The sequence below is a fragment of the Schistocerca nitens genome, chromosome 1, assembly GCF_023898315.1.
Source record: "Schistocerca nitens isolate TAMUIC-IGC-003100 chromosome 1, iqSchNite1.1, whole genome shotgun sequence".
NCBI lineage: Eukaryota > Metazoa > Arthropoda > Insecta > Orthoptera > Acrididae > Schistocerca > Schistocerca nitens.
In genome coordinates this window covers 1010590885-1010617535 of record NC_064614.1, presented here as the reverse complement: position 1 = coordinate 1010617535, position 26651 = coordinate 1010590885, and the positions used below count along the sequence as shown (strand labels likewise).

General features: G+C 40.3%; 1 protein-coding gene across 4 annotated transcripts in view; it reads left to right on the top strand.

Moving 5' to 3' along the window:
* LOC126195664 (citramalyl-CoA lyase, mitochondrial-like) overlaps positions 1-26651 on the top strand; it is a 238862-nt gene that overhangs the window by 135793 nt on the left and 76418 nt on the right. The gene's annotated exons all lie outside the window — the stretch shown is intronic.

The following is a 26651-nucleotide window of genomic DNA, read 5'->3' as shown; positions in this document are numbered from 1 at the left end:
CACGCCCGGTCCTCACAGCTTTACTTCTGCCAGTACCTCATCTCCTACCTTCCAAACTTTACAGAAGCTCTCCTGCGAGCCTCCTTTCTTTCAGGAGTGCTAGTTCTGCAAGGTTCGCAGGAGAGCTTCTGTAAAGTTTGGAAGGTAGGAGACGAGGTACTGGCAGAAATAAAGCTGTGAGGACCGGGCGTGAGTCATGCTTCGGTAGCTCAGATGGTAGAGCACTTGCCCGCGAAGGCAAAGGTCCCGAGTTCGAATCTCGGTCGGGTACACAGTTTTAATCTGCCAGGAAGTTTCATATCAGCGCACACTCCGCTGCAGAGTGAAAATCTCATTCTGGAAACATCCCCCAGGCTGTGGCTAAGCCATGTCTCCGCAGTATCCTTTCTTTCAGGAGTGCTAGTTCTGCAAGGTTCGCAGCAGAGCTTCTGTAAAGTTTGGAAGGTAGGAGACGAGGTACTGGCAGAAGTAAAGCTGTGAGGACAGGCGTGAGTCGTGCTTCGGTAGCTCAGATGGTAGAGCACTTGCCCGCGAATGGCAAAGGTCCTGAGTTCGAGTCTCGGTCGGACACACAGTTTTAATCTGCCAGGAAGTTTCATACCAGCGCACACTCCGCTGCAGAGTGAAAATCTCCTTCTGGAATAATTTTGACTTTCCAGAAGTTACCATTATTACATGTCATATCCAAACAAGGAGACAAAACTCATCAGTGCATGTGATGGTGAAAATACTGCCATTTAAAAAGGTGGAACCTCCACAGTATTGTCATTAACTTCAAGTAATTTCTCTGTTGTGTCAGTTCTTAGGTCATTCATGACTGGCAAAAACTATCGTATCATAAGATTGTGTCTACATTTTTGTGTAATTTATAGTTTCTTAAATCATTTCTGAAAATGACTGCAGCTTTCTTTTTGTGTTGAGGGTTCTAAACATACACAATACTTGAATATTATTTAATTATCATCAGATTGGACCATTTGTAAATTTATAAAACTATACCAGATACAACAACAAAAAAAAGGCAATACTAAAAGGGTAACATTAAGTGATTGCAAGATCACAGGTTAATGCAAGTGCGAGATAAGCCATTGCAAATGTGAAATTCTGGTACATTAATAACCAGTCTAACCACCAAAATGTTGAATGCAAGCATGCAAACATGCATGCATTGTGTTGTACAGGTGCCAGATGCCAGCGTGTGGTATGGAGTTCCATGCCAGCTGTACTTGGTCGGTCAATACAGGGACGATTAATGCCGGTTGTGGATGACACTGGAGTTATTGTCTGATGATGCTACGTATGTGCTCAGTTGGAGACAGATCTGGTGATCGAATAGGCCAAGGCATCATGTCAGTTACTTTGTAGAGCATGTTGGACAACAGTGGTATGTGGTTGAGCGTTATCTTGCTGGAAAACATCTCCTGTAATGCTGTTCATGAATGCCAGCACAACAGGTTGAATCACCAAATTGACATACATATTTGCAGTTGTAGCACATGGGGTGACTGTGAGGAAGCACCTAGACCATAACTCAAGGTGTAGGTCCAGTGTGTCTAGGCTGCTGACAGGTTGGTTGTATGGCCTCCTCCTAACTCCTGGCCGTTACTAGCAACGAGGCAGACACAGCCTTCATCCACAACAGACCTCAACTCTGCCATACAATGGGCTGTTATTTGACATAACTGAAATCACTAACGGTGGTGGGATGGGCTCAGTGGCTGCAAGGCTTTTGGCTCTGAGCTGACCTGTCCTGGAGTATGTAACAGTTTGTTGTGTCTCTGTGGTGCCAATTGCTGCTGAAATTGCTGCAACAGACACTGGACGATTGACCAAAGCCATATGTCGAACACGATTGTCTTCCCTCTTGGTAGTGCCACTTGGCCTTTCAGAACTCAACTCTACTGCAACTGTGCTTTCCTGTGACCAGTGCTGCTGCACTCATGTACAGTGGCTACATTCCTGCCAAGTCTTTCTGCAGTATCAGTAGTACAAGTTTATATGTCAACTAGTTCTGCAGATGATGAAGAGATTGAAGAAATATATTATGAGATAAAAGAAATTATTCAGATAGTAAAGGGAAATGAAAATTTAATAGTCACATGGGATTGGATTTGATAGCAAGAAAAGGAAGAGAAGGAAAAGTTGTAGGTGAATATGGAATGCGGGTAAGGAATGAAAGAGGAAGCTGCCTGGTAGAATTTTGCACAGAGCATAACTTAATCATAGCCGGCACTTCGTTTAAGAATCTGAAAGAAGGTTGTATACCTGGAAGAATCCTGGAGATACTAAAAGGTATCAGATAGATTATATAATGGTAAGACAGAGATTTAGGAACCAGATTTTAAATTGTAAGACATTTTCAGGAGCAGATGTAGACTCTGACCACAATCTATTGGTTATGCACTGTAGATTAAAACTGAAGAAACTGCAAAAAGGTGGGAATTTAAGGAGATGGGACCTGAATAAATTGAAAGAACCAGAGGTTGTAGAGAGTTTCAGAGAGAGTATTAGGGAACAATTGATGAGAACTGAGGAAAGAAATACAGTAGAAGAAGAATGGGTAACTTTGAAATAGTGAGGGCAACAAAGGATCAAGTAGGTAAAAAGAAGAGGGCTAGTAAAAATGCTTCGGTAACAGTAGATATCTTGAATTTAATTGATGAAAGAAGACAATACAAAAATGCAGTAAATGAAGTGGGCAGAAAGGAATACAAACGTCTCAAAAATGATATCAACAGTAAGTGCAAAATGGCTAAGCAGAGATGGCTAGAGGACAAGTAAGGATGTAGAGGCTTATCTCACTAGGGGTAAGATAGATACTGCCTACAGGAAAATTAGAGAGACCTTCGGAGAAAAGAGAACCACTTGTATGAATGTCAAGAGCACAGATGGAAAATCAGTTATAAGCAAAGGAGGGAAAGCAGAAAGGTGGAAGGAGTATATAGAGGGTCTATACAAGGGCGAGAGGGCATAATTATGGAAACGGAAGATGATGTAGATGAAGATGAAATGGGAGATACGATTTTAAAGAATTTGACAGAGCACTGAAAGACCTATGTCGAAACAAGGCCGCAGGAGGAGACAACATTCCATTAGAACTACTGATAGCCTTGAGAGAGCCAGCCCTGACAAAACTCTACCATCTGGTGAGCAAGATGTATGAGACAGACCAAATATCCTCAGACTTCAAGAAGAATATAATAACTCCAATACCAAAGAAAGCAAGTGAAAATTACCAAACTATCCGTTTAATAAGTCACGGCTGCAAAAATACTAACACAAATTCCTTACAGACAAATGGAAAAACTGGTAGAAGCTGACCTCAGGGAAGATCAGTTTGGATTCTGTAGAAATGTTGCACATGTGAGGCAATACTGACCCTACGACTTATCTTAGAAGATAGATTAAGGAAAGGCAAACCTACGTTTCTAGCATTTGTAAACTTAGATAAAGCTCCATCAATAAACACTTCCGGGCTAAGTTGCCGTGGTCGATCTGTAAAACTTCTTCTCCCTAACGTTTCGTTCTCAACTACGGAGAACATCTTCGGAGGTGAGTCAACGACTGGCTGCTAGGAGCTGGGGCCGCCGCTTATATGGATATCGTAGAGGGCACCACCGCACGTCACGTGGCGTCGATGTGCAGCTATCTCTGGCTATCGTCTGTTCTCTCGATTGCAGGCAATCGATTGTCACGTGATTGATGCAACGTCGACCGCCATATCTTATCCAATTTTAAGCCTTCTTCTTTACGATTAAAATTGTATTGATGTTTGTGGATTTCAATTGCCTCTCTACACATACGTGTATAATAATGCGACGTCCTCGCTAGCACGCTGGTTTCACCAAATTTTATTTCGTGATCTCCATCCTTAAAAACATGTTCCGCTACTGCCGATTTGTCGATATGTCCCAAGTGACAGTTTCTTTTGTGCTCCGTCAACTGTGTATTGATGCTTCTTTTTGTAGTTCCTATGTAAACCCTGCCACAACTGCACGGAATTTTATATACCCCTGGGGTGGCTAGGGGGTGACGAGCATCTTTTGTTGATCTTAGGCATTCACTAATTTTCTTAGTAGCTCTGAAAATGGTCTCTACGTGCAACTTGGCTAGTACTTTCCCAATGCGATCCGTGATATTATGGATGAACGGAAGAAATACTTTTCCAGCTGATGGTTGTTGCTCTCTCCTATTTTTTAGGCATTTTTCTATTTGGGTGAAGTGCTCGGTTAATCTCGTTTTTCGTATAACCATTTTTTGCAAAGGCTATTCGTAAATGATTTAGTTCTTCTTGTAAGTAGCCTGGTTCACAAATATTATTGGCCCTATCCACTAATGTTTTTATGACCCCCCTCTTTTGCCTAGGGTGGTGGTTTGAGTTCTTATGGAGGTAGCGATCAGTATGTGTACCTTTCCTGTAGACCTTATGGCCTAAGGTCCCATCCGCCCGTTTGATAACTGATACATCCAAGAAGTTAAGTTGTCCGTTCTTCTCCTTCTCCATAGTAAATTTAATCTTTGGGTTGATGCTATTTAAGTGTACCAGGAAATCATTCAAGTCTTCTTCGTCATGATTCCATATTACAAAGGTATCATCCACATACCGATACCACTTCGAGGGGCGTTTTTTGGCCGACTGCAGTGCTTGATGTTCAAAATATTTCATGAATAAATTCGCAATTGCGGGACTTAGGGGGCTTCCCATGGCTACCCCATCAATCTGTTCATAAAATTCGCCATTGTACTGAAAATAGGTCGAGGATAGACAGTGTTGGAACAAGGCTACTACATCAGTAGGGAACATATCGGCTATAAGGGAGAGAGCTTCATCAACTGGAACCATCGTGAACAAAGACACTATATCAAAACTGACAAGGATGTCATTAGGACCGACAGTAATTTCCCTCAATTTCTCAATGAAATGTAGAGAGTTTTTAATATGACTTTCAGTTTTGCCTATGTAAGGTTGTAACAAAGAGGCAAGGTGTCTGGCTAGTTCTTGGGTAGGAGCTCCAATTGCGCTGACTATTGGTCTCAAAGGAACATCAGGCTTATGTATCTTTGGTAATCCATATAATCTCGGAGGATAAGCCTCCGTTTTACAAAGATACTTTTTAACTTCTGTAGGAATGGAAGACTGTTTTATCAGACGATTGGTGGCATTCAGCACATTCGTTGTGGGATCCTTTTTCAACTTCTTGTATGTGCTGGGTTCCAGGAGATCACTGATCTTCTTGTGATAATCCTCAGTATTCATTAAAACAGTAACATTTCCCTTGTCAGCGGCAACTATAATAACATTCTTGTCTGCATTGATCTCTCGCAATGCCTTCCTTTCCCCTTGAGACAGATTGCTATTGGGTGGCTTAGCTTTGCGTAATATCCTGGAGGTTTCCATTCTAATTTCGTCAGCAGAATATGATGGTAACTGACGAATTCCTGCCTCTATATTAGCAATAATGTCCTCCATAGGAATCTTGGATGGAGTTATTGCAAAATTCCCTCCTTTAGGCAGAACAGAAAGTTCTTCCTTAGACAACTCTTTTTCTGATAAATTAATAACCGTTTGGGAATTGTTTGGAATTGGTGTTTCCTGTCGACCCTCTTGTAGACGATCAAACTTCTTCTTCTGCCTATTGGAAGACACTTCTGCACTAATCTCCATAGATCTAAATGTTAAACTGTCCACTTTGTTCCAATGACAAAACTGCATAGTATTGCTAATAAGTAAATGAAGATTTAGCAGTTGACCATCACATACCGCCAGTCCTCGTTGTGTCTGATGTATCCGCTCACGTAGTAATGCCAGTTCCATACGAGAATAAATACAGTTAGCTTGTGCCGAATGAAACATTCTTCTAACTTTTAAAAACTTGGGAACTATACCGGTATCACGACAACGTAGCAGAAACGTGAGTGAGCAAAGTTGTTGACCTTTCTTCTTGCGTAGGTTCTCCAGTCGTCGTACCCTAGTTGACATTTCCTCCCCGTAGAGGCTTCGAATCATTCCATGTAGGCTTTCACGGCCGGCGTCTTCATCAATAAACACTTCCGGGCTAAGTTGCCGTGGTCGATCTGTAAAACTTCTTCTCCCTAACGTTTCGTTCTCAACTACGGAGAACATCTTCGGAGGTGAGTCAACGACTGGCTGCCAGGAGCTGGGGCCGCCGCTTATATGGATATCGTAGAGGGCGCCACCGCACGTCACGTGGCGTCGATGTGCAGCTATCTCTGGCTATCGTCTGTTCTCTCGATTGCAGGCAATCGATTGTCACGTGATTGATGCAACGTCGACCGCCATATCTTATCCAATTTTAATCCTTTTTCTTTACGATTAAAATTGTATTGATGTTTGTGGATTTCAATTGCCTCTCTACACATATGTGTATAATAATGCGACGTCCTCGCTAGCACGCTGGTTTCACCAAAGAAGCATCAATACACGGTTGACGGAGCACAAAAGAAACTGTCGCTTGGGACATATCGACAAATCGGCAGTAGCGGAACATGTTTTTAAGGATGGAGATCACGAAATAAAATTTGGTGAAACCAGCGTGCTAGCTACATGGAATGATTAGATAAAGCTGTTGACAATGTGCACTGGAATACTCTCTTTCAAATTCTGAAGGTGTCAGGGGTAAAATACAGGGAGCGAAAGGCTATTTACAGTTTGTACAGAAACCAGATGGCAGTTGTAAGAGTCGAGGGGCATGAAAGGGAAGCAGTGGTTGTGAACGGAGTGAGACAGGGTTGTAGCCTATCCCCAATGCTATTCAGTCTTTATATTGAGCAAGAAGTGAAGGAAACAAAAGAAAAATTTGGAGTAAGAATTAAAATCCACGAAGGAGAAATAAAAACTTTGAGGTTTGCCGATGACATTGTAATTCTGTCAGAGATAGCCAAGGACCTGGAAGAGCACTTCAACGGAATGGACAGTGTCTTGAAAGCAGGATATCATATGAACATCAACAAAAGCAAAACGAGGATAATGGAATGTAGTTGAATTAAATCATGTGATGCTGAGGGAATTAGATCAGTAAATGAGACACTTAAAGTAGTACATGAGTTTTGCTATTTGGGGAGTAAAATAACTGATGGTGGTTGAGGTAGAGAGGATATAAAATCTATACTGGCAGTGGCAAGGACAGCGTTTCTGAAGAAGAGAAATTTGTTAACATCGAGTATAGATTTAAGTGTCAGAAAGTATTTTCTGAAAGTGTTTGTATGGAGTGTATGGAAGTGAAACATGAACGATAAGTAGTTTAGGTCAGAAGAGAATAGAAGCTTTCAAAATGTGGTGCTACAGAAGAATGCTGAAGATTAGATTGGTAAATCATGTAACTAATGAGGAGGTACTGAATAGAGTTGGGGAGAAGAGGAATTTGTGGCACAAGTTGACTAGAAGTGGGGATCGGCTGGTAGGACATGATATGAAGCATCAAGGGATCTCCCATTTAGTATTGGAGAGCAGTGTGGAGGGTAAAAATTATGGAGGAAGGCCAAGAGATGACTACACTAAGCAGATTCAGAAGGATGTAGGTTGCAGTAGTTACTTGGAAAGAAGAAGCTTGCACAGGATAGAGCAGCATAGAGGGCTGCATCGAACCCTTCTCTGGACTGAAGACCACAACAACAATGACATGCTGTCATGATGTTCAACATAGACAGTTGGCTGTGCAACAACCAGTTCACTTTGCTGATTATTCAGTCTACAATTAGGAGTAGTTATCATACCATAGTTAGCTTCAAATACTTACTGACTGCTGCCAACTTCACAAGATTCAAGGTAACAGAACCAAACGCAGCCAATTTATTAAGCATTGGAAGGTGAGTTTGTGGTAGTAATTCTTGAACTCGTTAAATCATTCCACCAAACCTTCAGTTGTGTACAAGATCATGTGTACAGTCCGTCAGAGATGTAATCAGGTTTGGAAAGCACCATGGGCTTGAAATTAATACCCAGTACTCTACTCAGGTTCAGAAAACAAATCTATATTGGTTTATTTGTCCATGGGAATTACATGAGGAGGATTGCTGGGGGAGGAGAGAAAATAACTCCAGCAATCCCAAACCAGTCTTGAAGGAGAAGGTAATAATTCTGAGGTAAAAGAACTAAGCCATTTAGCGTCTGCTTTAGGCAGCGGCTTGCAGTAGAAGAGAGAGAGGTTTTTTTAGTCGCAGTTCTGAGGATCCTCAGTCTCACGAGTCTGCTGATCCTGTGATGTGATTTGATTTTTCAAGATGGCTTTCATGATAATGATTCAACATATTTCGGAGTGAGCCAGTCAACTGCTTAAAGGTAATGGAAAAAAAAGGTGGCCTGTTTGTAAAATTTAAATAATACAGTTTATTTGTGTTTGGAGCCCATGGGCAGCTCATACATCCTCCTCTCTCCTTGAGAAATTCCATCATGGTCGAATTTGACAATATCAATGGGGCCTTAAATTGAGGGGTAACGACATTTGCTTAAAATGAAATATTTTAATCTTATTTAACAATTCAAACCTTGGAATGTGAGTATAATTGTTATGTCACCATGTGGTGACTAGAGTTGTCAACACAGGCATTACAAAGTTAGTCAGAGCTGATTTCAGAGACAGCTTTGAAGAGTACAAGCAACTGAAAAACACAAACAACAAGAAGTAGGATGCAACAGAAAAAATTCAGCAGTTGGCTATAGGTCAGTGTTTCTATATAAATAATAAATGAAATAAATGATCAATTTCTAGCATTTTTATAGGAGGTAACAGACCTGGTGTGATGATGATTATTAAAAGAAGGGCACTGTGACATTGACAGGCCTCCACATCAGATTGTGGTTGGTAATTTTTAGAGTGATGTGAGCACGCAGTGTCCGACATTTGTACAGTTTCCAGAATGAGATTTTCACTCTGCAGCGGAGTGTGCGCTGATATGAAACTTCCTGGCAGATTAAAACTGTGTGCCCGACCGAGACTCGAACTCGGGACCTTTGCCTTTCGCGGGCAAGTGCTCTACCCACTGAGCTACCGAAGCACGACTCACGCCCGCTACTCACAGCTTTATTTCTGCCAGTACCTTGTCTCCTACCTTCCAAACTTTACAGAAGCTCTCCTGCGAAACTTGCAGAACTAGCACTCCTGGAAGAAAGGATATGCGGAGACATGGCTTAGCCACAGCCTGGGGGATGTTTCCAGAATGAGATTTTCACTCTGCAGCGGAGTGTGCGCTGATATGAAACTTCCTGGCAGATTAAAACTGTGTGCCCGACCGAGACTCGAACTCAGGACCTTTGCCTTTCGCGGGCAAGTGCTCTACCCACTGAGCTACCGAAGCACGACTCACGCCCGCTACTCACAGCTTTATTTCTGCCAGTACCTCGTCTCCTACCTTCCAAACTTTACAGAAGCTCTCCTGCGAAACTTGCAGAACTAGCACTCCTGGAAGAAAGGATATGCGGAGACATGGCTTAGCCACAGCCTGGGGGATGTTTCCAGAATGAGATTTTCACTCTGCAGCGGAGTGTGTGCTGATATGAAACTTCCTGGCAGATTAAAACTGTGTGCCCGACCGAGACTCGAACTCGGGACCTTTGCCTTTCGCGGGCAAGTGCTCTACCCACTGAGCTACCGAAGCACGACTCACGCCCGCTTCTCAGAGCTTTATTTCTGCCAGTACCTCGTCTCCTACCTTCCAAACTTTACAGAAGCTCTCCTGCGAAACTTGCAGAACTAGCACTCCTGGAAGAAAGGATATGCGGAGACATGGCTTAGCCACAGCCTGGGGGATGTTTCCAGAATGAGATTTTCACTCTGCAGCGGAGTGTGCGCTGATATGAAACTTCCTGGCAGATTCGGTAGCTCAGTGGGTAGAGCACTTGCCCGCGAAAGGCAAAGGTCCCGAGTTCGAGTCTCAGTCGGGCACACAGTTTTAATCTGCCAGGAAGTTTCATATCAGCGCACACTCCGCTGCAGAGTGAAAATCTCATTCTGGAAACATCCCCCAGGCTGTGGCTAAGCCATGTCTCCGCATATCCTTTCTTCCAGGAGTGCTAGTTCTGCAAGTTTCGCAGGAGAGCTTCTGTAAAGTTTGGTAGGTAGGAGACGAGGTACTGGCAGAAATAAAGCTGTGAGTAGCGGGCGTGAGTCGTGCTTCGGTAGCTCAGTGGGTAGAGCACTTGCCCGCGAAAGGCAAAGGTCCCGAGTTCGAGTCTTGGTCGGGCACACAGTTTTAATCTGCCAGGAAGTTTCATCTGTACAGTTACCAGATAACCACCAGGGTGGTACCAATTGACACAAGTTAAAGATAGGGCAGATCAAAATCATTGAACATAATTTTGAAACAGCATGGAAGCTCCGTAAGTCTAACTTATTTCAAGCTCATTATCACCATCTATTATGTGCTCTTAGTAATATTGTAACTATTTAATTGGACAAGCAGAAGTTAAAAAACTGAAAATACATTAAAGTGCAGACAGCACTAAGTTAACTACTTAACTAAATCTTTCCGAGCATCAACCAGACTCAAGTTTGAAATTAAATAGATTTAAGTAATAAAAGATAACTGTAGAACATGGCACTTCTCATTGCACTGATGTGTCTTATAAACAAATAATAAATTATTTACAGTATATACCTGAAGGGTGATTCATTTGACCCAAATTTATTTGACTGTAAACACAAGGTAATTAAGTTCATTTAAACTTATTAGAGAGGTGGTGAAAATAACTCATTACAGTAAAACAATGCCAAATGAACAAGTAAGCACAATGATAGGAGACTATTGTCTGAAAACCACAAAAGTAAACAATTTGTAAGACAAATAGAAAATAACAGTTTTAATTAAAGAAAACAGTCCTAAGTGAGTTTACAAAATTACAGTTCATTACAGTAGAAAACCCCCATGAACCATGGACCTTGCCGTTGGTGGGGAGGCTTGCGTGTCTCAGCGATACAGATGGCCGTACCGTAGGTGCAACCACAACGGAGGGGTATCTGTTGAGAGGCCAGACAAATGTGTGGTTCCTGAAGAGGGGCAGCAACCTTTCCAGTAGTTGCAGGGGCAACAGTCTGGATGATTGACTGATCTGGCCTTGCAACACTAACCAAAACGGCCTTGCTGTGCTGGTACTGCGAACGGCTGAAAGCAAGGGGAAACTACAGCCGTAATTTTTCCCGAGGTCATGCAGCTTTACTGTATGGTTAAATGATGATGGCGTCCTCTTGGGTAAAATATTCCGGAGGTAAAATAGTCCCCCATGCGGATCTCCGGGCGGGGACTACTCAAGAGGACGTCGTTATCAGGAGAAAGAAAACTGGCATTCTACGGATCGGAGCATGGAATGTCAGAGCCCTTAATCGGGCAGGTAGGTTAGAAAATTTAAAAAGGGAAATGGATAGGATCAAGTTAGATATAGTGGGAATTAGTGAAGTTCGGTGGCAGGAAGAGCAAGAATTTTGGTCAGGTGAATACAGAGTTATAAATACAAAATAAAATAGGGGTAATGCAGGAGTAGGTTTAATAATGAATAAAAAAATAGGAGTGCAGGTAAGCTACCACCAACAGCATAGTGAACGCATTATTGTGGCCAAGATAGACACAAAACCCATGCCTACTACAGTAGTACAAGTTTAAATGCCAATTAGCTCTGCAGATGATGAAGAAATTGATGAAATGTATGATGAGATAAAAGAAATTCTTCAGGTAATGAAGGGAGACAAAAATTTAATAGTCATGGGTGACTGGAATCCGAGAGTAGGAAAAGGGAGAGAAGGAAACATAGTGGGGTGAATATGGATTGGGGGAGAGAAATGAAAGAGGAAGCTGTCTGGTAGAATTTGCACAGAACATAACTTAATCATAGCTAACACTTGGTTCAAGAATCATAAAAGAAGGTTGTATACATGGAAGAATCCTGGAGATACTAGAAGGTATCAGATAGATTATATAATGGTAAGACAGAGATTTAGGAACCAGGTTTTAAATTGTAAGACATTTCCAGGGATAGATGTGGACACTGACCACAATCGTTTGGTTATCAACTGTAGATTAAAACTAAAGAAACTGCAAAAAGGTGGGAATTTAAGGAGATGGGACCTGGATAAACTGACTAAACCAGAGGTTGTACAGAGTTTCAGGGAGAGCATAAGGGAACAGTTGACAGGAATGGGGGAAAGAAATACAGTAGAAGAAGAATGGGTAGCTCTGAGGGATGAAGTAGTGAAGGCAGCAGAGGATCAAGTAGGTAAAAAGACGAGGGCTAGTAGAAATCCTTGGGTAACAGAAGAAATATTGAATTTAATTAATGATAGGAGAAAGTATAAAAATGCAGTAAATGAAGCAGGCAAAAAGGAGTACAAACGTCTCAAAAATGAGATCGACAGGAAGTGCAAAATGGCTAAGGAGGGATGGCTAGAGGACAAATGTAAGGATGTAGAGGCGTATCTCACTAGGGGTAAGATAGATACTGCCTACAGGAAAATTAAAGAGACCTTTGGAGAAAAGATAACCACTTGTATGAATATCAAGAACTCAGATGGAAACCCAGTTCTAAGCAAAGAAGGGAAGGCAGAAAGGTGGAAGGAGTATATAGAGGGTCTATACAAGGGTGACGTACTTGAGGACAATATTATGGAAATGGAAGAGGATGTAGATGAAAATGAAATGGGAGATATGATACTGCGTGAAGAGTTTGACAGAGCACTGAAAGACCTGAGTCGAAACAAGGCTCCGGGAATAGACAATATTCCATTGGAACTACTGACAGCCTTGGGAAAGCCAGTCCTGACAAAACTCTACCATCTGGTGAGCAAGATGTATGAGATAGGCGAAATACCATCAGACTTCAATAAGAATATAATAATTCCAATCCCAAAGAAAGCAGGTGTTGACAGATGTGAAAATTACCGAACTATCAGTTTAATAAGTCACAGCAGCAAAATACTAACGTGAATTCTTTACAGACGAATGGAAAAACTGGTAGAAGCCGACCTCGGGGGAGATCAGTTTGTATTCCACAGAAATGTTGGAACACGTGAGGCAATACTTACCCTACGACTTATCTTAGAAAATAGATTAAGGAAAGGCAAACCTACATTTCTAGCATTTGTGGATTTAGAGAAAGCTTTTGACAATGTTGACTGGAATACTCTCTTTCAAATTCTGAAGGTGGCAGGGGTAGAATACAGGGAGCAAAAAGCTATTTACAATTTCTACAGAAACCAGATGGCAGTTATAAGAGTCGAGGGACATGAAAGGGAAGTAGTGGTTGGGAAGGGAGTGAGACAGGGTTGTAGCCTCTCCCCTATGTTATTCAATCCCTATGTTGAGCAAGCAGTGAAGGAAACAAAAGAAAAATTCGGAGTAGGTATTAAAGTCCATGGAGAAGAATTAAAAACGTTGAAGTTCGCAGATGACATTGTAATTCTGTCAGAGACAGCAAAGGACTGTAGATCACATAACTAATGAGGAGGTATTGAATAGAATTGGGGAGAAGAGAAGTTTGTGGCACAACTTGACAAGAAGAAGGGACCAGTTGGTAGGACATGTTCTGAGGCATCAAGGGATCACAAATTTAGCCTTGGAGGGCAGTATAGAGGGTAAAAATCGTAGAGGGAGACCAAGAGATGAATACACTAAGCAGATTCAGAAGGATGTAGGTTGCAGTAGGTACTGGGAGATGAAGAAGCTTGCACAGGATAGAGTAGCATGGAGATCTGCATCAAACCAGTCTCAGGACTGAAGACAACAACGGGGGGGGGGGGGGTTATGAACAGTATAAAAACACTGTAGAACTCATTATTAACTTTTACACTGGATCTTGTTGAAGGCACATAATTTGCTGGAGTGGCTCTATGTGTTCTACCACATAACTTGCATGTGAAACATTAGTGTATATAGTCATAATCAGTATTAAAATAGCAAGCAGGGTAGAAGTAAAATATGCTAGAATGCCATACTATGGGCAGTGTCTCTATCTAGTGGTTTTGCTGCTGCTCCTGTGCCATCAAGTAATCTAAGGCCTTGAACGATTTATTGTTGTTAGTTTCTGGAAGAAATGATACAGCAGGATGGTTCCCCACCCTCTAGTTTCCCAAAGTTGGTTTATTAATGTTTAGTGTAAGTCAGTAACTTGGGCAGCCAGTCACATTTTCTCAGCACTTGCCACGCTGAGGTAGTGACATACTTGCACTGAGTGACAGAGACAGTTGCATTTAAGTAACCAGTCCTGTTAATAATAAAAGTACTCATGTTTTATGTTGCTCTTCTTTGTTGTGTATTGTTTGCTCATTTTGTGTTTCCTTTCTCTGGTTTATCTTTCCATTATTGTCTAGAGGATGATCGAGTTGCTCTTTTAATAATAATGTGAGATCTGGTGGACTTTCTGCAGAATTACACTTATATTTTCAGTCATTTGACTTCTCAACACAAATCAATAAAACACATATAACTCGTTCTCCATCATCACACTGCATACTCACACGTCTGACTGCCCAAAAGAACATTGTCATCCTCCCGGCAGATAAAGGGTCCACAACTGTGGTACTTGACCGTGTGGAGTATGTGGCAGAAGGACTGCGTCAACTCTCCGACACCTCAACCTACAAAGCTGTTACCAAGGATCCCATTCCCTCCATCCAGACTGAGCTGCAGAAAATCCTAAAAATCCAAGGTCCCTCACAAGGCCTCACAACGGCTTCCATAGACCTACTCACTCCACCTGAGCCACGTACCCCTACCTTCTACCTATTACCCAAAATCCACAAAGAGAACCATCCTGGCCCTCCAATTGTGGCAGGCTTCAAAGCCTCAAAGAACGTATCTCAGCTCTGGTAGACATCCACCTCCAACCTATAACCTGCAGACTCCCATCCTACATCAAAGACACAAACCACTTCCTAGAATGCCTCGAATCCATTCCCACTCCCCTCCCACGTGAAACCTTTCTTGTCACCATAGATGCTACATCCATTTACACAAACATCCCACATACCCATGGTCTCTCTGCCCTTGAACACTACCTCTCCCAACGCCCACCTGAAGATCTTCCAAAAACCTCGTTCCCTATCACACTTACCAACTTCATCCTCACCCATAATTACTTCACTTTTGAAGGCCAGACCTACAAACAAATCAGGGGAACGGCCGTGGGAACCAGGATGGCTTCGTCCTATGCCAACCTCTTCATGGGCCGCATGGAGGACTCTTTCCTGAGGACCCAACAGCTGCTTCCCCTGGCCTGGTATAGGTTTATAGATGACATCTTTGTGGTCTGGACTCATGGTGAAGAAACACTCCTTAATTTCCTCCATAACCTCAACTCCTTTTCGAATCTGAATTTCACCTGGTCCTTCTCCAAAACCCAAGCCACCTTCCTGGATGTTGACCTTCATCTTGTTGAAGCTCACATCCACACCTCTGTCCACATCAAACCCACAAACAAACAACAGTACCTTCACTTTGATAGCTGCCATCCATTCCACATCAAACGTTCCCTTCCCTACAGCCTAGGTATTCATGGCAAATGTATCTGCTCCAGTGATGAATCCCTCAGCAATTACACCAATAACCTGACCAGTGCTTTCCTCTCCCGAAACTATCCTGCAGACCTTGTCCGCAAACAGATCTCCTGAGCAGTACATTCCTCCCCGTCCAACAACAATGTTCCTACCCCCAGACCACACAGAAGCATCCCCCTTGTCACCCAGTATTATCCTGGCCTCGAATACATCAACAAATTACTCCACCAGGGATATGACTTTCTCAAGTCAAGCTCTGAAATGAGATCATCCCTTGACAGTATTCTCCCCATACCACCCAGAGTTGCCTTTCGTCGCCCCCCTAACCTCCATAACATCCTTGTCAAACCCTACAATATTCCCAGACCAACTTCTCTACCCAGCGGTTCCTACCCCTGTAACCGACCCCTCTGCAAAACCTGCCCCATGCATCCCCCCACAACCACCTACTCCAGTCCCACTGCTGGTAAAACATACACAATTCAAGGCAGGGCCACATGTGAAACAACACATGTCATTTATCAGCTGACATGCCTGCACTGCACAGCATTTTACATCGGTATGACGACAACTAAACTGACTGAGCGCACGAATAGGCACAGACGAACTGTCCGCCTAGGAGATGTCCAATACCCAGTAGCAGAGCATGCCGTCCAGCATAATTCTAGGGACCTAGGAACCTGCTACACCATTTGGCTTCTCCCACCCAACACCAGTCCCTCAGAACTGCGGAGATGGGAACTTGCACCCCAACACATCCTTTCATCCCGCCATCCCCCTGGACTGAACCTACGTCAACCAACCTCACTCCCATTTACTCTTCATTCTTCTCCTTTTTCCCTCTCCTCTTTAGCCATTCACACATCTTTTCATCCTACATAGTTATGTTTATCTTTATACTATATACCTCTTTACTTCTGTATGCATCCTGTTTGGTTTGAAGCTGGCACAGTACTTAACAGTAGAATATCTTTAGCTTCCCTCTGACAACCATGCCTCCATCCTTGCTACCCTCCCTGTTTACCTTTCCCTGTTGCTTCATAACCTGGGTTGTGAGTAACTGAATCCACTTTCCCTTCTTCCCTTTTTTTTCCCCTCTCTCCTCCCTGATGAAGGAACAAAGTTCCGAAATCTAGGAATGTAAATTTTCTGTTCTGTATTGTGAATCTATCGGCTGTACTGAGCTGAGGTAAGTACTGGCCAGCCCCTCTATCTCTTTGTTAGTATTTGTTTCAAAAGAACAAAGATTTATTTCCAACAACATGTAGCAAAGAAATTACTATCATATATTGATATATTTATGCAAAACACTCTATGGAACCATACATTTCATTAATAACATACAGTTAATTGTCTATCTTTTTTGAGAAGTTCATTATCATCATTGTAATTACATTAAGTATTTATAAATGACATTTAAACGTAGATTTTTGGTTTTTATGTTTTTGGTGTAGTATCACTCACTTCATATGATCCAAGACTGGTTAGTACATTTATCTCACCATAGTCAATTTTATTACAATAGCTCCACAAAAATTTTGAAAGCATAAAAGATGAAAAAAATTTTGATACAACATAATAAAATTGGTTATCCCAGCAAATTTTGGAGTACAAAAAATCAATATGCAATGGTTCTTCATTACATGATATACAACATTTTGCCTCCTTAGCATCATCACTTCATTCAGATGAGGTCAAAGACAAAATTTTCCATTACTGAGGTATTTTATCACAAAGTTTCGAAAACAGTTTCAAAGTCTGACCTTTTACCTATCCTGTAGCTCTCAAATTATTACCAAATATCGTATAACATGTATAGAACTAACAGAAGGGTGGTACACGTAACAGTGATTTTATCATTTTAATGTGACAGTAAAACTTGTATTTCATGAGAGTGTCTGTGTACCTATCTGCCTTTAATAGGTGAAATATCATTGACTGGTATTGCCTATGACCAAAAGAAAACATCTTAGTCCATATAGAGTTATCTGAAGTTTTTTTTAAGAAAATATAGCAAAATACTTTGGATCATAGAACAAAATTAATGCACTTAGTTAGCAACTTAATCCTTTTTCTCATAACACCAACGAAATGTTTTTGTAACAACATTTTACAATGTTGTACTTCCAAATTTACCTCAAAATCAATGCACTTAGTTAGGAACTTAATCCTTTTTCTCATAATACAAATGAAATATCTTTGTAACAACATTATATAATGTCCTAATTTTAAGTTTACCTTTCATACAGAACATTGAACCACAAACATAAAAATATTCTATAACAAAAAATATTTCTTGTTCTATTTTGCAAGAACTTTTCCTCTCCCCCCCCCCCCCCCCTCCCTCTCCTTAACATGGCGAATACTACAGGGGTAGCACTGTCAGTAGGATCATACACAGAAGTTGTGGTGACATAAATAGGATAGACCTCAGACAGGAAAGAGTTAAAAGTGCACTAGAAATTAGGAATGGATTCACCCAGTTAGGGAAGGCGCCTCTCATGACGGTGTCCCTACCAAAGTCAGCAAACTCCCTACCTATTCTATGTGCAAAATTGTCAATTTATGTTGTCACTTATTTTGTCCATAAGTCTCTGATTGCTACAAACATTTTGCATTCATTAGTTTTCGTACACATAATAGATTAGATTAGATTAGATTAATACTAGTTCCATGGATCATGAATACGATATTTCGTAATGATGTGGAACGAGTCGAATTTTCCAATACATGACATAATTAGGTTAATTTAACAACATACTTAAGTTAATATAACAACTTTATTTTATTGTGTTTTTTTGTTTTTCTTTATTTTTTATTTTTTTTTATTTTTTATTTTAAATTTTTTTTTTTTCTTAATTTATATCTAAATATTCCTCTATGGAGTAGAAGGAGTTGTCATTCAGAAATTCTTTTAATTTCTTCTTAAATACTTGTTGGTTATCTGTCAGACTTTTGATACCATTTGGTAAGTGACCAAAGACTTTAGTGCCAGTATAATTCACCCCTTTCTGTGCCAAAGTTAGATTTAATCTTGAATAGTGAAGATCATCCTTTCTCCTAGTATTGTAGTTATGCACACTGCTATTACTTTTGAATTGGGTTTGGTTGTTAATAACAAATTTCATAAGAGAGTATATATACTGAGAAGCTACTGTGAATATCCCTAGATCCTTAAATAAATGTCTGCAGGATGATCTTGGGTGGACTCCAGCTATTATTCTGATTACACGCTTTTGTGCAATAAATACTTTATTCCTCAGTGATGAATTACCCCAAAATATGATGCCATATGAAAGCAATGAGTGAAAATAGGCATAGTAAGCTAATTTACTAAGATGTTTATCACCAAAATTTGCAATGACTCTTATTGCATAAGTAGCTGAACTCAAACGTTTCAGCAGATCATCAATGTGTTTCTTCCAATTTAATCTCTCATCAATGGACACACCTAAAAATTTGCAATATTCTACCTTAGCTATATGCTTCTGATTAAGGTCTATATTTATTAATGGCGTCATACCATTCACTGTACAGAACTGTATGTACTGTGTCTTATCAAAATTCAGTGAGAGTCCGTTTACAAGGAACCACTTAGTAATTTTCTGAAAGACAGTATTGACAATTTCATCAGTTAATTCTTGTTTGTCAGGTGTGATTACTATACTTGTATCATCAGCAAAGAGAACTAACTTTGCCTCTTCATGAATATAGAATGGCAAGTCATTAATATATAATAAGAACAACAAAGGACCCAAGACTGACCCTTGTGGAACCCCATTCTTGATAGTTCCCCAGTTTGAGGAATGTGCTGATCTTTGCATGTTACGAGAACTACTTATTTCAACTTTCTGCACTCTTCCAGTTAGGTACGAATTAAACCATTTGTGCACTGTCCCACTCATGCCACAATACTTGAGCTTGTCTAGCAGAATTTCATGATTTACACAATCAAAAGCCTTTGAGAGATCACAAAAAATCCCAATGGGTGGTGTTCGGTTATTCAGATCATTCAAAATTTGACTGGTGAAAGCATATATGGCATTTTCTGTTGAAAAACCTTTCTGGAAACCAAACTGACATTTTGTTAGTACTTCATTTTTACAGATATGTGAAGCTACTCTTGAATACATTACTTTCTCAAAAATTTTGGATAAAGCTGTTAGAAGGGAGATTGGACGGTAATTGTTGACATCAGATCTATCCCCCTTTTTATGCAAAGGTATGACAATAGCATATTTCAGTCAACCAGGGCTTCCCAACGTGTGGTCTGCAGACCCCTTAGGGGTCCGCCGGCTCTTTCTAGGGGGTCCGCGGCCACCTTTCACCAAATCGTGTAAAATAATGAGTAAAATTATTGAATAAAGATGTGAAAATCAAATTCATCACTATTTTTTTTTTCGTATGAAAAACATGTTTACTTTTATTTCAGGTCGTATTCCCAAGCAGCCTTTGCGGTTCCGAAGTGAGAACACATACACAGTTTAGTGCCGGAGAATGCAGCTTCTCTGATCGACTGTTTCGCGACAATATGGGGGTCGTTTGTGCGCCGGCTCACGGCGCTAGATGTGCTGAAACCTTTTACGCATGCACGGAGCGAGCTTTGTCGACCAATCAGGGAACAGTTTGAACGTGACGTTGATTGCTCTTGGAGGAAGGCAGCTCCAACGTGTGAAATGTCAATTACAAAGTAATTTTAATCAGGCTATAGTGTGTTGAAAAAAGGGAGTAAATCCACTAGCAAGTGTCTGGATACAGTGGGAATTCAAATTGGATCGTTAATTTCAAGTTGTTTTCATTCATCTCTAAACCAAAGACTATTGATACTTCGGGGGGGGGGGGGGGGTCATTGGAACATGGCACTTGGATTAAGAAGCTTTCAGTTCCCATGGGTTTCGCTCTGAAATCTAAAGTTACTGTGTTCTTGACTGATTAGGGGTCCGCCATGGATTTTCAACTGAAGAAGGGGTCCGCCAGCTGAAAAGGTTGGGAAGCCCTGGATTATACAATAGCATATGAAAAATTGCTTTTCAAGTCTTTCAAATTATGTTGCAGGATGAGACAATTACCTCATACTTACATATTTTCTTAAAAACTGATTTATTTAGTTGCTTAAGAAAAAAAATATTGGCTATAAATTATGCCAATGAAATCTGCTTTAAAGTGCTGTTCATTATGATTAAAATTAACATGGAAATGACTTCACAAGGTGTTAATAATGTATAGTCAGCAACAAGGTGTTTAGTATTTGTAAGTTATTTCCTATCAGTACTAACTCTTTCTCATGCCAATGCTATGGGATCATACAGATGTTAAATAAAATTCAGGCATTTTCAACAAATCGGACACAGCTCGAGCTTTCATAAACATCTATCATATAATCAAAGGCTAATGCTCAACATCATTTTTTGTGATTTCCTTATAGTCATTTCTCAGAATTTTCTACAGCATACCATCATAAACAAAAGTACAATGATTACAAAACAGAGCACCAATAAGTCCCTAATATTTCATTTCCCTAACATCATTATGAACCTCATAAACTTCACATACTCATTTATAGTTCACAATACAATAAACCTTCATCTCTCACAGCACTTTATCTCAACATAAACCTTATCAACATCGCAAAATTTCCATAAAACCACATAAATCAACAATTACCTCAAATAGAAAAATTGCTCTGCATTGTAATCCTTGTGTTCTATTCATAATAGTACAGCGTGTGTTATAAACCAAGAAAAATATGTTTATCAATAACTTTGAATAGGTCTGAAAAACAACACTCTCCATTATGCCTTTCCCTCGCAAAGACACCATAATAATAACTGAACTGATAAAGCTTATAAACTTCTCACCTTTAAATTTTCCATAACCATTGTTTATTCACTAAAGCACTAGATGTTTTGGTATTGCTAACACTGGCTGACTATAGTAATATTTTCTCAGTCTGAATCATTCATGTAAAAAAAATTAAATTTTTTTATCCTCATCATAAAACCATAATACATTTTCTTTAATTCCCACTTTCAAAAAATATTCTTATCTTACCGTTCACCAATAAAAATCAATAACTATAAACTCATCTTACAGACCCATCATTACAGTAGCATAACATTAATTTCCTCATTACCATGTTACAGATTCCATACTGATATCCTATTGCATGTAACATAAATCGTCTGAATAAATCATCAAGTACTTTGAAAATATCTGTTTTCTACTGATCATAAATGAAAGAAATAATATTGCCAATCTCTAGCGTCACCTGTGGAAAGAACAGGATAATAATTAAGATAATTTGAAATTGCTGCTTAATGGCGGCCAATTACTGCCATCCAGCGATGTTCAGTTTGCTGCCAGTGCGGCACCTGAAATTCTTTAAAAATGATGGGACAAGCAAACGGGATATGTAGTGCAGGTTACAGTTAAAATTAACAACAGCAATACTTTAGACATATATTGGAGCACACTGCTCAAATAATGAAACAGATACACACCTTATTATGTAGATTGCGCACAATGGTGTCCCATCAGAAGAAGACAAAGCAAGAGAGCTTCCGGCGCTTTTTGTTTCACGCCAATGCCAAAAAGAACAAAGATAATAATAATACTTATGTTACAGATAATAATTTTTCTTTGTAATCACATTATTCCTCGACTTTCAGTATACTTTCTTTTACTACATATGACAAATATAATTGCTTAATATTGTGCAAAATTTTTTAATAATTTATAGTTCTCATAATCTGGGCCATGGGACATCATAAGGCACCCTGGAATGCCATGGTCACATGTTCCAATGTCCGGGCATGGCATTCCACATTACGTCACATGAAGCACTTTCACTAAACTTTTCACTTCGCATCACAATATGTAACAATTTCAGTTGTAGATTTCTATGATTCTCTTGTACTTTGAGTTTACATCAATACCCTTTACACAGTTCAACGAGGTTATAAAATTGCAATGTCACTGGTACATATATTTAAACAGTATATTTTATTTGACCAAGGATAGTCTGTTAAGAATTAAAGCTGGAGACATGTACTTTTTGTCGCTCTCTATTCAGACGGGGGCCCTAAGGGAAACCACAGAAAACCTGGGCGGAGTGAAATAGACTGACCATCATCTATCTGTTATTGTTGTTGTTGTGGTCTTCAGTCCTCAGCATCACCTGAATTAATTTGACTACATTCCATTATCCTCGTTTTGCTTTTGTTGATGTTCATGTTATATCCTCCTTTCAAGACACTGTCCATTCTGTTCAACTGCTCTTCCAGGTCCTTTGCTGTCTCTGACAGAACTTTAGTATCATCGTCAAATCTCAAAGTTTTTATTTCTTCTCCGTGGATTTTAATTCCTACTCTGAATTTTTCATTTGTTTCCTTTACTGCTTCCTCAATATACAGATTGAATAATGTCGGGGATAGGCTACAACCCTATCTACTCCCTTCCCAACCACTGCTTCCGTTTCAAGCCCCTCAGCTCTTATAACTGCCATCTGATTTCTGTACAAACTGTAAATAGCCTTTCGCTCCCTGTATTTGACCCCTTCCAACTTCAGATTTTGAAAGAGAGTATTCCAGTCAACATTGTCAAAAGCATTCTCTAAGTCTGCAAATGCTAGAAACGTAGGTTTGCATTTCCTTAATCTGTCTTCTAAGATAAGTCATAGGGTCAATATTGCCTCACATGTTCCAACATTTCTGTGGAATCCAAACTGATCTTCCCTGAGGTCGGCTTCTACCACTTTTTCCATTTGTCTGTAAAGAATTCATGTTAGTATTTTGCAGCCGTGACTTATCAAACTGATAGTTCGGTAATTTTCACATCTGTCAACACCTGTTTTCTTTGGGATTGGAATTATTATATTCTTATTGAAGTATGAGGGTATTTCACCTGTCTCATATATCTTGCTCCCCAGATGGTAGAGTTTTATCAGGGCTGGGTCTTCCAAAGTTATCAGTAGCTATAATGGAATGTTGTCTACTCCTGGGGCCTTGTTTTGACTTAGGTCTTTCAGTGCTCTGTCAAACTCTTCACGCACTACCATATCTCCCATTTCATCTTCATCTATATCCTCTTCCATTTCCGTAATACTGTCCTCACCTATATTGCCCTTGTATAGACCGTCTATATATAGTCCTTCCACCTTTCTGCTTTCCATTCTTTGCTTAGAACTGGGTTTCTATCTGACCTCTTGATATTCATATAAGTGGTTCTCTTTTCTCCAAAGGTCTCTCTAATTTTCTTGCAGGCAGTATCTATCTTACCCCTAGTGATATATGCCTCTACATCCTTACATTTGTCCTCTAGCCATTCTTGATTAGCCATTTTGCACTTCCTGCCAATCTCATTTTTGAGACGTTGTATTCCTTTTTGCATGCTTCATTAACTGAATTTTTATATTTTCTCCTTTCATCAATTAAATTCAATATATCTTCTGTTAGCCAAGGGTTTCTACTAGCCCTCATCTTTTTACCTACTTGATTTGCTGCTGCCTTCATTATTTCATCTCTCAAAGTTACCCATTCTTCTTCTACTGTATTTCTTTTCCCCATTCTTGTCAATCTTTCCCTAATGTTCTCCCCGAAACCCTCTACAACCTCTGGTTCTGTCAGTTTATCCAGGTCCTTAAATTCCCACCTTTTGGCAGTCTCTTCAGTGTTATCTACAGTTCATAACTAATAGATTGTGGTCAGAGTCCACATCTGCCCTTGGAAATGTCTTACATTTTAAAACCTGGTTCCTAAGTCTCTGTCTTACCATTACATAATCTATCTGAAACCTTCCAGTATCTCCAGGCCTCTTCCATGTATACAACCTTCTTTCATGATTCTTTAACCAAGTTATGCTCTGTGCAAAATTCTAGCAGGCAGCTTCCTCTTTCATTTCTTACCCCCATTTCATATTCACCTACTATGTTTCCTTCTCTTCCTTTTCCTGCTATCGAATTCCAGTCACCCATGACTATTGAAATTTCGTCTCCCTTCACTATCTGAATAATATCTTTTATCTCAACATACATTTCATTAATCTCTCTGTTATCTGCGGAGCTAGTTGGCATATAAACTTGTACTACTGTAGTAGGTGTGGGCTTCTTGTCTATCTTGGCCACAATAATGCGTTCACTATGCTGTTTATAGTAGCTTACCCACACTCCTATTTTTTTATTCATTATTAAATATACTCCTGCATTACCCCTAGTTGATTTTGTATTTATAGCTGAGATTTCACCTGACCAGAAGTCTTGTTCCTCCTGCCACCGAACTTCACAAATTCCCAATATATATAACTTTAACCTATCCATTTCCCTTTTTAAATTTTCTAACCTACCTGCCCAATTAAGGGATCTGACATTCCAGGCTCCGATCCGTAGAATGCCAGTTTTCTTTCTACTGATAACGACGTCCTCCTGAGTAGTCCCCACCTGGAGATCCAAATGTCGGAGTATTTTACCTCTGGAATATTTTACCCAAGAGGACACCATCATCATTTAACCATACGGAAAAAGCTGCATGCCTTCGGGAAGCAGTACCAGCACAGCAAGGCCGTTTTGGTTAGTGTTACAAGGCCAGATCAGTCAATCATCTAGACCAGGCTGTTCCAGCTCGTCAGCTCCGTTGTGAGCTGTGGAGCTCTCCCTGCTCCAGGAAGCCGTGTCACTCACAGTGACCATTCAAGTGGTCCGGCACGTGGCATAGCTGGCTGAGGCAGGCGGCAAGGCAAGCATTTTGATGTGCCAGCTGCGTCTTACAAGATCGACAACCTCATACTCTTAGCTGCTAAGACGTGTTGACATGCTACACCAGGAAATACGATGTTCAGGAAATAAATAAGAAGCAACTGTTTTACAAGAAATTGCATACTAAATTTATTGGGCCTCTGTAGCTTGACATTTTCTTTTCATTACAAGATCGGAAATATCAGGCGTCAAAGTGTTCGCAGCGTTAATGCGGAGGATGGCCTTCATTGTTGCATCCTTAAGAAATGATCGTTCCTTACTTTTTACTCTTTTCATTGCTGAGAAAAGTTGCTCACAACAATACGTAGATCCAAAGATGCACATGATCTGAGTGTCATTGTTGTGCAGCTTAGGAAATGTTTTTTCCTGTAATGAACGATACCATCGTGACAAATCCATGTAGTACCTCTCTTTCAACAAAGTTGAATTTTACAAATCAATAATCTCCAATTGAAGTGACGATAACAAGTCATCAGGGGAAACAGAAAAAGGAGTGTTGAACACCTTAAGCTCCATTTCCAAACTAGTGAGGTCTCGAAATTGTGTTTCAAACTATGTGATGAGCTGCTTTAACTTTGTTTGGTAATTGCCGAAAGTAGTACCTTCAGGTAGTTTTAAAGAAGCAAGACGATTGAAGAACGTTAAATGTCCATTACTCATCTGCCTCTCAAATAAACATAACTTTTCCATGAATGCTTTGATCTGGTTGTGCATGTCAACGATTAGCTGCCCTTTGCCCTCGATGACAGATTTAAATTATTCAGATGCGTAGTTATGTCAGCTAGGAACGCCAGGTCTGATATCCATTTTTATATCTTTCAGACAATGCATTTCTTCCCCTTTCATTTAGAGAAAAAGGGATATTTCCTCACAAATGGTAAAGAAAACATCAAGAACTTTTCCCTGACTCAGCCAACGAACTGTACTGTGGTAAGGTATATCCCCACACTCCGCTTCCATATCTTTCAGGAATCCTTTGAATTGGTGATGATTCATACCGTGAAGCTGCACAAAATTCACACACTTCGCGACATATTTCATTACGCCACCTAACTCCACTGTTTCAGCACACAGTGCCTCTTGGTGAATAAAACAATGGAGAGTCTAAATGTCTTTCTCGAATTTGTCCCTGAGTTTATTTTTCAAACGAGAAGCAAAACCTTGATGACGCCTGATCATTTTTGGTGCACCATCTGTCGTTACAGAATGGAGCTTATCCCACGGCAAATTCATATTTTCCATTGATTCACAAAAAGCTTCAAAAATGTCATGTCCTGTTGCAGTGTAATCGAGTAGTACCACATCCAAGAGTTCTTCAGTTACGTGCAGCTCCATGTCGACACCACGCACAAAGACTGCAAGCTGAGCACAGTCCGATATGTTGGTGCTTTTGTCAAGCACTAGCG